Here is an 11,541-nt window from a genome sequence, read left to right as displayed (position 1 = left end):
GAGGCCCTGGAACATCCCCTTGGTCCCAGTTAGTCTTCTTCATTCCAGGACCCTGAGTTTTAGGTAGTATCATGCCCCATGAATTTCAAGTACCACATGAGAAGGTCATGCTTATTATGTGCTTCCTATAAAAAGCAGTATGGTGTTCTGGAAACACTGTGAGCTTTGGAATCAGATACACACTACCTCAAAACTCAGCTTGACAGTATGGAGATTCCTCAGAGGAATGGAACCACTCTTTGACCCAGTTATCCTGCTCCTCAGCATATACACAAAGGACTTAAAATCAGCATACTACAGTGACAGAGCCACATCAATGATCATAGCAGCTCAAAGCTAAATTCACAATAGCAAAGCTATGAAACCAACCTAGGCGCCCTTCAATAGATGAATGAATAAAAAAAATGTGGTACATATACACAATGGAATATTACTCAGCCATAACGAAGAATGAAATTATGGCATTTGCCAGGAAATGGTTGAAATTGGAGACTATCATGTTGAGTGAAATAAGCCAATCCCAAAGAACCAAAGGCCTAATGTTATCTTTGAATATGGATGCTGACTCACAATAGGCAGGGGATGGGGAGGAATTGAGGTTCACTGGTTTGGAGACAGGGGATGGGGAAAGGGAATGAGGAGGAATGGGAAAGATAGTAGAATGAATCAAACATAACTTTCCTCTGTTCATATATGAATGCATGACTGGTATAACTCCACATCATGTACAATCACAAGAATAGGAAGTTATACTCCATGTATGTGTGATATGTCAAAATACATTGTATTGTTGTGTATAACTAAAAATAATTTTTAAAAATATATTAGGTTACTTAGAATACAGAGCAAGCAAAGAGAAGTAAAAAACAACAACAACAAGAAAAAACTGAAGCGTAGTCTGTGTTTCAGAACTTTGACAAGTTGTTTAACCTCTGTGAGCCCCCAGTTTCACTACCTTTAAAAATAGGATGAAGTGAGGATTGAGGGAAACAATATATGGATGCAAATAGCACAGTATTTGGAAAACAGAAAGCATCAGTCACATGAATAAATGTGCTTTAGACTATCTGCTGTACCTATGGAAGATTGTGACCTGAATGTGTTAATCAGCTTTTCATTGCTGCAACCAAAATACCTGGCAAGAGCAACTTAGCAGAGGAAAGGTTTACTTTGGCATGGGTTTCAGAGGTCTCAGTCTGTGGGCAACAGAATCCATTGCTCTGGGCCTGGGGTAAAGGAGAACATGATGGTGGATAGTGTAGTGTGGTAGAGGAAAGTTGCTCAGCTAATGGTGGCCAAAGGCAAAGAGTCAGAAAAGGGCTGGGGACAGATATATTCTCAAGGCCCTCTAATGTCTTACTTCCTCCAGCCAAGCCCCACCTGTCTGCAGTTACCACCCAATAACCCATGCATATTAATTCATTGATGAGATTACAGCCCTCATGATCCAGTCATTGCCTAAAAACCCCATCTTTTAACTTTCCTGTATCTGGGACCATTTATTTCAACACATGAGCTTTTGTGGTGGGAACTTTCCAGATTCAAACCCTAACAATAAACATCTCTTGCTTTTGGAAACCAATAGAGAACTAGCTTGTGTATTTCTGGGGCAGCATCTTGCTTGTCTCTGGATATTACATGATTTGCCGAGTCCCTTAAATTCATTCTCTCGAATGATTTTTTTCTTGTGACAAAAAGATTTGCAATTCATTTTGTATGTTCAAGGTCTGAGGACAAAATGTAAAGACAACTAGAAAGTGTTTTTTTTTTTATTTTTTAAATTCTCTTCTATTTTAAATAAGCTTCTAAGAAATCAGACCTTGATTTTTATAACGAAGCATGCTTTTCTAATGATTCATCTCTTGCTGTTTTGTATAGAATTTTTCTTTGGCAGAGAAGGGGGAGTGTAATGGAAAAGGGTGGGCTTAGCAGAGAGAACAGAATGCCACCCTGTTACTTATCTTCTTGCTTAGGGACTTTTCCTATGCATATATTTCATTCTTCGGCATCTGTGTGCAGAGAAAAGCCCCAGCCTGCTCCAAGGCTTGGTGTGATCTACCTCTCTTGCTTTCTTCCCTTACCCCAGCAGAGATGAGTGGTTCCACCTTAATATAGTCAGCCTTTGCTGCATTTGGATTGGCATTTGTAATTATACACTGGGAAAAAACACAATGTAGGGAGAGAGTGTAACTTCTCTTTTCATATTAAAAAAAAATTTAATGTGTTAATGTGTTCAGATACCTCCACCAAGGAGGCACAGGGATCCAGCCCCATTTGACATCTTCTGCAGAGTGTCACATTCTGTTGACGTCAGCAAGTGATTACAGGATGCTTTTTTTCTGTGCTTCACAGAATCTCTGCAATGGTTGGAACTGTTTCTCCTTGGTTATTTTCCAGGTGATTTGATGTTCTCAACAGTATTAATTGCACCAAAGTCTAAGAGGTTTTGATGAACGTGTTCAGAGCTTCCTTCCTGAGGCTGGAGCCAGAGCCTCACAGTAGAACAGAAGAGATGATGAGCAGGGAAACTAAAAAGTAATCAGTAGCTTTTGTTTGTTTGTTTGTTTTGAAATATTTATTTTTTAATTATAGGTGGACACAATGTCTTTATTTTATTTTTATGTGGGTGCTCAGGATCAAACCCAGTGTCTCACACATGGTAGGCGAGCGCTCTACCTCTGGGCCACACACAACACCAGCCCCAGTCAATAGCTTTTTGTATGGTAAACAACACGATAGCCCAGTGACTGAGTGGACATAGCATTATATATTCCTAAATATGTATTCTGTTCTTATCTTCTTTGTTTGAAAGAAGATGAAGACACTTCATCTGCAATAGGTTTACTCCAGTTAGGCAGATCATTGATAAAAAATCAAAAGATTTTTCTCTATTGTAACAATAAGATTTTTTTTTGTCTAAGAATATGTACTTGATATTTCCACTAATCAAAACAAAGTGAAATGGATGAAAAACTTCAGTGAGACAAAAGGTAGGACTTTTAGGACTAAAATTGTTAACTTGAATGAATACTATTTTTGTAGCTCTTTCCTCTTTTTTTTTTTTTTTATAATTTTTAGTTATACATTGTTGGGGACAGCAAATCAAGTCAAGATGGCGCCTGGCAGTTTGCCAGGAGGAGTGGTTTGTGAAGCAACACAACCGAGCCATTAAGTTGATGGAGATTCCTTTTTGGCTGGTTGCCGTAACTGGATGATGCTAATTGAGTCAAGCTGTGTGTAACCAGTTAGGTATATATACCTCTGCTGTTTTTGAATAAGGCAGCTCCTGCTACCTTGAGTTCCCCCTTTAACCTTCAAGTTGCTTGTCACCTCCCGGTTATTTTGCCCAGCCAGACTGTGGCAATACATGGACACAATATCTTTATTCGTTTATTTTTATGTGGTGCTGAGGATCGAACCCAGTGCCTCACACATGCTAAGCAAGTGCTCTACCACTGAACCCCAGTCCCAGCCCCTCTTTGCTATTTTGTGTGTGAAAACCATTCCCTATTCTTCGTTAGAGAATTGCCCCATCCCATTCTTAACTCATATAACTTAATGTTCACCAATCCCCTCTGCTCTGGGGTGGACCCATGTTGGCTTAAACCAACTTCATATTTCATTCCTATGATCATAGTGAATATGAATAGGTTGAGGTGGGCAGATGGATCATATCTGGCCACTGAGCATCAGGCCCAAGACTTACACTTGAACATCATGGGGAGAACAGTGCTTCATCTCACTGTTTGGCAGGTTCAGAGGAGGTAAGGTCTGGAGCTATGGCAGCCACTTCAAGACTGGGAGGATTGAGCCTGTATGAGAAAGAAATCACAAGAAGAATAAAGTAGACTGCACTCAGAGACAAAATTTCAGAACGTTTTGGTGATCACTTGAATCACAGTGTTAAGCTCATTTTAAATATGCTACTGACCCTGGAACTTGCTGGTTTAGAGATCAAGACATTTCTGATTTTTTCAGGACAGATTTAGTTTTCTGTTATTGGCAAATTCAAAGACTTGTAATTGTTCTAGACACTAGAAGGACTAGTGTGGACTCTCTGCACAGGATGAGGACCCATGTTTGGATGGGGAGAATTCTATCTGGTGTGGCTTTTTTTTTTTTTTTTTGGATCAGCTCTCCAAGGTCCCATTTCAATTGAATGATTTCCATCTATTTTTCTCCTCCTGATTATTTAATTGCAGTTTTGGGGCTTTATTCATTCTCTCAACCTATTTTTTCTAGTTTAATTTATCTTTCTTTCTTTCTTTTTTTTTTTTGGCAAAAGTAAATATGGTTATAGATTGCTAAGATTCAGCACCCTGTGTATTTCCACTCTTAAATTCTTATTTAAGCCTCAAGTGAAAGGGCAAATTTCATTTCAACAGCTTCTCCACATTGTCTCTTTATCTTCTCCTTTCCATATCCAAGGTGCTCTGCCAAATTTAATAATCGGTTTTGTGGCTGTATTATAAATCTTCTTTAATGTTCCTCTTTATTGTAATAAATTTTAATCTCTTAGCCTCAGGATTCTTTCCCTTCCTGGGCTAATGAGATTTCTCAGGTATTTAAAATGATTCACCTGTTTGACTAGTTTATTATCTACCAATCTATATGCTCCCCTCCATCCCCCAAAGATCCCTAGCTCTTTATAGATACTGCCACATCCACATTCAGGCTCCTCTTTTTAAATTGTTATTGCTTAAATTACTTTGCTAGTTGTTTCCAGCGCTCACACAATGTTGTAATATTGGCAGATAAATTTGTGTAAAGTTTGAGGCTAATTTTTAGACCTTTCATTTAATAATCTTCTCCCATCCCTAACACGCATGCATGCATGTGCAAGTACACACACACACACACACACACGATTCTGATTTTGCATTTGAAAATCCTCCTCTACTCCTCTGCCTGGAGGCTCAGAGGGCTCTCTCCTTACTTATATAGAACTTTTACTTTGTGAATAGGCTCCATAGGACCTCGAAATATTGTTTTTTTTTTTTTTCCATTTTTCTGTCCCCATGCAAATCAGGATTTAAATAAATCCAAGAAGCCAACTTCTACCTGCTTCAAAGGGCCTTCAGAAAAGGAAATTCAAAATATTTCTTGGGGATCCATTTAAATGCTTTATTACTCTTTCATTTCCTGTTGTTTCCACTACGTCCCTCCACGAATAAGGGCAATTTCTTCTCCTATGTTCGGTGTCTGGTACTCCTCTGTCCATTTCTCAGCTCTTCCATTGACTCCAAGTTTTTGGTCAGTTCTGAGACATAGGAGCATCCACCACAAACCAAACTACATCTCAATATGGCATATCATCCCCAGATTTCCAGTCTTCAAGTGAATACACTGGAGTTGAGGGGTATGGTTCAATGGTAGAGCACTTGCCTAGCATGCAAGAGGCCCTGGGTTTCATCCCCAGCACTGAAAAAGAAAAATTTATTATGTCAATTGAATGGGATCCCCAGGGTATTGCATGGATACCTCATCTCAGTGTGTCCAAAAAAAGAATTCGTTTTCTTTTCTCCTTGCCCTACAAGATATGTGTCCTCCTTTGTTTCTTGGTTCAAGTGGTGACTCCATTTTCAGCCTAATCTCTGTTTCTGGCCACCTGTGACATTTCCACTCCCTTATACCACCTCCTTTTGTTAAGGGACAGACAGGAATGTGGGAACATGAGGTTAAGAGAATAATTCTATGAAGTGGGCCCACTGTGCTGACCCCCACATGCTTTCTGTGCCAAGAAGCAATTTACCTGCAGCCTTGCCTGGCCTAAGTGGACAGGCTATGTCACATTCCTCAGCACACTATCTGTTAGCTGCAGAAGAAATGCAGGCTCAAATCATGTCAATGGGAAGAACCTAGAAGACTTTTGTGATCAGATCCTGAAACTCTGGAAGATAAGGATAATTTCTCCAAACCATAAAATCTGTAAGAAAGTATGTTTTAAGAATACAGTAAGAACTCGTCAGCATGGGCCAAGGTAAGTTGCCATGACAGTGGGTACCTGAAAGTCTGATGTCACTGTGCTTTTAAAAGTCAAAAGATGGACCTAGGTGGGACTCTCTGGAAACTTCTCTGATCCCCAATAAAACCGGAGTGCAGGAGAGGCATGGTGTCCCTTTCCTCTCTGAGAGGAACCACTCTGTCCCTTGAGAGTGTCTCTTTTCCTATCCGTTCAATAAACTCATTCCTGTTACTCTGAGTGAAACGTCTGAAATCTTTTTGACTTGATTGCAAGAACTGTGGTTTGAAGAGTGGATCTTTGTGGTGCCTCAGTTTTTCAGAAGGCCCCAGCTCCATAACACGATGATATATAGTACGTACCAGGTTTTCAAATATCTTTTTGTGTCTATTCACACCTTTATCTAGGCCAGGTGCTCTGGTGGCTACCTACCTGGTTCCCTGTCTCTTTCTGCTTCTCCATTTCATCCTCTATGTTCTTGCAAAATTGATCAGTCTAAAATAGAGATCACATAATGTTGATTCTCTGCTCTGAAGCTCCCTACTGTCACAGACAAAAATCAAATTTCTTGGCATGACCTTCGAGTCCATCTCCCTTTCTGGCTTTATGTCTCTGCTGTGCCTACCCACATTCCTGGTTTCCTCACCTCCACCGTCTTGGAGTTTGGTGCATATATTAAAAATCCAGGCTTGATGTAATGTAGATCTGAATTGAGATTTTTGGCTTACTTCTTATGATTGAAGTTTCTTAAGGTTTCTCTTGGTATTAAATGGGTTATAACAACTGTCCAGAGTCATAAGGATTAAATTAGATGATGTCTATAAAATGAGATATCAGTCCCTGATGCCTATGCTGTTGTTATTCCTTTGTGGTGGTCCCCTATGCCATGGATTCTTTTACCATGTGGTGGGATGATGTAGTTGTTATCAGCATGGCCTCCGAAGTCAGAAGGCCGTCTTCACCACGCCTGCTGTGTGACTATGGGCAAGTTACTTTAGCTGTCTTTGCCTTGTATTGCTCATCTGCAAAATGGGGAAATAATCATAGTTATCTCATAGAATTGTTGGAAGAATTAGATTGGCTAATATAGAGCAGTGTATGACTCATGATTTAGCACTGTAAAGGTATTTAATTTTATTCTTGTCATCTTCAGACCTGTCATACTTCTATCCCTTTGTCCACAGTGCTCTGTGATCCAGGAATCCCCTCCAGTCTCCTTTTCCTGTCTATCAGGAATTTTTTGTTTTGTACCATGGCTTCATTTGTCATCTGGAGAAGTCTCTTCACCTCTTGTCACAATAAGATTCAAAATAATCCATAACATAAAATTCATACATTTACAAAGAAAGCCAACTACATTTTGAAAATTCCCAATACAATTAAATTAACTCATTTGTGATATGGCAATATATGTGCTTTTAAAAATGAATGCATTAAATAACAAGCTCCAACAATCAAGCTCACAAATTACAGTTGTTTCGGAGAAGCAATGAACATAAACAATATTTTGATTATCTGCCATAGGAGTGATGTGACAAGAGAATACCTGATTTCCGCTGACAATAAAATTATAGGTTCTGCTAATTCTACTGTGTGTGCGCTATGTAGTCTACGTTAGTAACTGAAGGTAATGTTAAATGTCAGATAAAATTAGTAAAAATAAACATGTTTTGTTTCCTCGCTAAGTTCATAGACTCCACCTGTAAGTCCACGAACTTCAAATCCTTATTTAGATCCTGCTAATATATTTTTTTTGCAGGGAGGGAGTACCAGGGATTGAACTCAGGGGCACTAGAAGACTAAGCCACAACCTTAGCCCTATTTTATATGTTATTTAGAGACAGGGTCTCACTGAGTTGCTTAATGCCTTCGAGTCCATGACTTGCTTTTGCTGAGGCTGGCTTTGAACTCAAGATCCTCCTCTCTCAGCCTCCTGAGCTGCTGGGATTACAGGCGTGTGCCACTGTTCCCAGCTAGATCTTGCTAATATTTTAAAGCTACACTCAAATGTACCTCCTCAAAAAGGTCCTTCCTAATCCCACCCAGTTGGGATTTACCTTCCTTTTTCATTCCCTCGCAGCATATGTGTTGCGCGCACGTATGTATGTGCGTGTGTGTGTGTATGTGTGTGTGTGTATGCGTGTGTGAGTGGTGGGAGGGAGGGTGTTAAAAGACTCATGTGTGGTTTGCTTCTTTTCTGCTATGTTACTCTTACCTCTGTGTCTGTCTTCAAGAGTCCCAGGCCACTCCTGGTCCTCACCCTAGAAATGCTGCAGGATGAAAGTGTGAGAACCCAGGGGGCATCCATCACTCATCTCTATTTTCCTCACTGCCCACTGCAACCCAGAGCACAGCATTTCTGAGAACATAGCTCATTTCCCTTTAATATTATTTACTATGCTGGTTTTGCCAAAGGGGCTGACAAATCGCCCCTCCAACAGGCAGATTCTAATCCTATCTGTAGTCCCTGCTCAGGGTGGCAATTTATATGACAAGCTCTCTGAGTTTAGGCAAATATCCTGATATTTTAGTTCAGTTATTCTGACAACAACAATTTCTGCCTTATGGGGTGCATATGTCATCAGAGAAAATCAGCTTCCCGAGCTTCCTCCCTGTTGGAGGAACATAAATTTCCATGGCGAACTTGAAATGCAAATTAGGTGTCTTGATCCTCTTGCAAATCTCGGCTTGCACCTGGCAGACATCTTTATAGAGGTCTGAGAAAAAGAAAAGAGGAGAAATGGAGAGGGACAGAGGAAAGGAAGAAAGGAAGGGAACGAAGGAGGAAAGATGGGTTTTATTTTCTGTTTTATCTAGTGCCTGAAACTGAGCAGATTGTAAACCTTCTTGTGCATTGTAATTTTTAAGAGAATGTAAATATTTAGTTTCAAAAGATAGCAAAGATTGTCTCACATTTAAAACTTGCTTTAGCAGTTTCTTGAGAAGTCATTTAGTGCAAGATTCCTTAACCTTGATACTATTGCCATTTGGGGCTGGATAATTATGGGTGATGGTGGGGCTGTCCTATGCATTGCAAGTTGTACCCTTCGATGATACATGATAGATGCCATTAATGTGCCAGCCCAAGTTGTGACAATTGAAAATATTTCCAAATTTTGCAAAATATCCCCTGGAAGGGGAGCTCCTCCCAAACATCCTCAGAGAGCTACCAATTTAGAGGGTAATGAATATCTATGTTATGGTATAGATGTTTCTTTCTCCTCAAAATTTGTATGTTGAAATTCTAAACTCCAAAGTGGTGGTATTCAGAGGTGTGGGACCTTTTGGGAGTTGATTAGATCACAGGGTGGAGCTCTCATAATGAGATTCATGCCATTATAAAAGAGGCCCCAGAGAGCTGTCCCTTCCACCACATGAACACAGAGCCTAGAAGGCACCATTGATGAGAAAGTGAGACCTCATCAGATGTCACATCTACAAGCATCTTGGTCTTGGGATTCCCAGCAATATTCTCTATCACCTGAGCATCACAGTGGCCTTAAGAAGAAATAGCCCAGTATCACAGTAAAAACCTGAGTCCTGGTAGCTGCTAAAAGAGACATAACAGGTTTGGAACATTTTCAAAACTTGTATCCCAGAGAACCACCATTATTATACCTGTCTGGTGGTTCACTGGGAGACCCTACCCATGAGGATTGTCTTTCTGGACTAAACTCAGAGTTCACACCAATAGCCTTTCCCCATGAACATTTGTCAAAAGTAGTCAAAGGAAATGGTTTATATTGCAACCACCCAAGGCACTAGAAAAAAACTAAGGCAAATAATAGACTAACCAAAAAGCTTCAAAGGGAAATCATGGGAAGTAGCTTTTATAACTCTGACATATTCTTAGAAACCTGGACCTGCATGCATTGTGCCTTAAATATAATTAAAAATTCAGTTTTCTGGTTGTTCCGGCATACTTGGTGAGCCTAATAGATGCATGTGACTACCATATTGACTAGCACAGAACATTCCCATTATCACAGAATGATAGTTTAAACTCTACTGGACCTTTCTGGTTTAGAGAGAATTAACTAAAGAGAGAAAGAGGAAGGGAAAGGGTGAAGTAAAAGAGTCTTTAAAAGCCTTCTAAATTTTAAAAAATCTTCTATGGAGAGTGGCCTCCTCTGAGTTACTCTATTTTACAAAGTGGCAGTTTGCCCTGAGCTACTGCATTTTGAGTGCAAGTGCTAAGGCAGAATGACTTGGTCACTTATCCAGGCAAATAGATAATTACCAGATATTAGATGAACATAATTTATTAAAAAGAATAACTCCCAGCTGCACAGTACAATCACCAGGCACAGGCTGATAAATAAATTCATTGTACTAATAAAAAATGACCACCTGTAAATTTAATCAAATTAAATCAGAGGCACATAAAAAATAGGTGTATCAAAACCATAGCAGAGAAAATAAGCCCATGAGCTTATCAGCCTCACCAAATAAAACCCCCTCACCTGAAACACAAAAAAAGAAGAGGTGTCTGACACCAGTACAGTGGCATACACCAGCCCCTTGTCAGACCATCTGGTGATAATGACATTAGGTTAACAGGTGAAATACTTCTGGCTCTGTCCTCAGGGCTTCAGCTCACCTTGATCTCCCTGCTTGCTGTACCCCACTTGAAAGCTGTCTGCCACCCAGAACTCAGTCTAAAATAAGCTTTATGCGTTGAACAAGTTCTTTCTGCTGGTTCTCATTCTCACTTGACCACCTGCACCTACTCTTTTTGCTCTCATATCTGCTCTCTGTCTTTGCTCTTGCTTCACTCTCCAGAAAACGTCTGGCCATCTTAACACTTTCTTAGGCTCTCTGTAGCCTTTGTCTGTGGTTGTGTAAAATGGGCTGTGTGATTTGAGCTTTATAGATTTCAACAGTTAAGATTTGGAAAAAAGAACACATGATTTTTCTGGCTCCTGGCTACCAAGTGACCCCCAGATTACTTGGTGAATTACAGTGGATGAAAGTGATATGGCTAGTGAATTTATTGTTATTCAATAAATTTCTGTCATCTGTGAAAAGACACAGTCATTTGCCAGTCTATGTTAATGCTAAGGCTTGCTCAGAACATCTAAATCCCCAAACCTTCTGAAAGTTATTTAATAGTCTTTCCTAAGTGCCAATCTACCATGGCTCTAGAAAAGGAGAATGAGGAGTGAGGATACTGATTAATTGCCTTTGTGATTCTTTATCTAGTGGGCAGGAAATAATCCAGGGACTGCATTAGGTTCATAGTGTAAGATGATAAACATACTGATCTGGGGTTATAATTCAGTGGTAGAGCGCTTGCCCAGTACATGTGAGGCACTGGGTTTGATTCTCAGCACCACATGAAAATAAATAAACAACATAAAAGTGTCCATCTACAACTAAAAATGTTAAAAAAAAAAAACCCTGACATATTGGTAACAAAAGGAAGTAGAAGATATTATTGAGGAATGGCACAAGTATAAAATTACAAATACAATCATAGCAGCACAATTCACAATTGCTAGACTGTGGAACCAACCCAGATGCCCTTCAATAGATGAATGGATAAAAAAAAATGTGGCATTTTACACCATGGAGTATTA

Source organism: Marmota marmota, unplaced genomic scaffold (assembly GCF_001458135.2).
Source record: "Marmota marmota marmota unplaced genomic scaffold, marMar, whole genome shotgun sequence".
NCBI classification, from domain to species: Eukaryota; Metazoa; Chordata; class Mammalia; order Rodentia; family Sciuridae; genus Marmota; species Marmota marmota.
Note: the sequence above shows the minus strand (reverse complement) of the source record.